Below are 246 nucleotides of genomic sequence, written 5' to 3' on the forward strand. Positions count from 1 at the left end.
TGGCAGCTATGGCTCGCACCCTCGGGCGGCCGGAGGAGCAGAGCGCCGCGTGCGTGCGTGCGTCTTTGGGTGGGTGGGGGGTGTTAACCCCCTCGACTCAGATTCCCATGAGGGGAAAAGGGAGGGGGGTAGTTTCACGTCGGGACGGGCGTCGCACTCCCTCGCTCGCTCCCGCCCACCGCCCGCACCGGCCCTCCCGTTTCCCTCCTCCCGCCCACTACGCGCCCGACTCCTCCCCCCCTCCCT

Source organism: Erythrolamprus reginae, chromosome 3, assembly GCF_031021105.1.
Source record: "Erythrolamprus reginae isolate rEryReg1 chromosome 3, rEryReg1.hap1, whole genome shotgun sequence".
NCBI lineage: Eukaryota > Metazoa > Chordata > Lepidosauria > Squamata > Dipsadidae > Erythrolamprus > Erythrolamprus reginae.